Here is a 521-nt window from a genome sequence, read left to right on the forward strand (position 1 = left end):
CCCCACCCACTCCCCCAGCATGGCAGGAGCATAGGGGAGGGGCCAGCCCTGTTGTGGAGCAGAGAGGCCTGTCCAGCCCAGAGGGCATTCCAGGATGCTGGGGAACTCTTATTTAACTTAAACCAGCAAGGGGTCTGGGACAGACATTGCATAAACTGGGTTGAGCCAAATCAGTTAAGTCTGATACTACATTCAACCAGGTTTATATCAAACCAGTTTCAGCCATTTTCAAACTGGTTTATATGCATTGAACATCTTTTCTGTTACAGGTTTAAATCAGTTTCTGATCACTAAAAGTGGTTTATGTGTAATGTCTGTCCCTAGCCAATAAGGGACATGATAGTAGTTTTCAAATGCTTGAAAGGTTGCTATAAAGAAACAGGAAAAACACCTCTTTTCTCTTTCTACAGAGAGGAGGATACAAACCAATGGCTTGAAGTTGAAGCAAAGTAGGTTTAGATTGGATATCAGGAAAACCCTCTTCATATATATTATATATATATAATATATTAGTATATTAG

The sequence above is a fragment of the Alligator sinensis genome, unplaced genomic scaffold (genome assembly GCF_000455745.1).
Source record: "Alligator sinensis unplaced genomic scaffold, ASM45574v1 scaffold490_1, whole genome shotgun sequence".
Taxonomy (NCBI): Eukaryota; Metazoa; Chordata; order Crocodylia; family Alligatoridae; genus Alligator; species Alligator sinensis.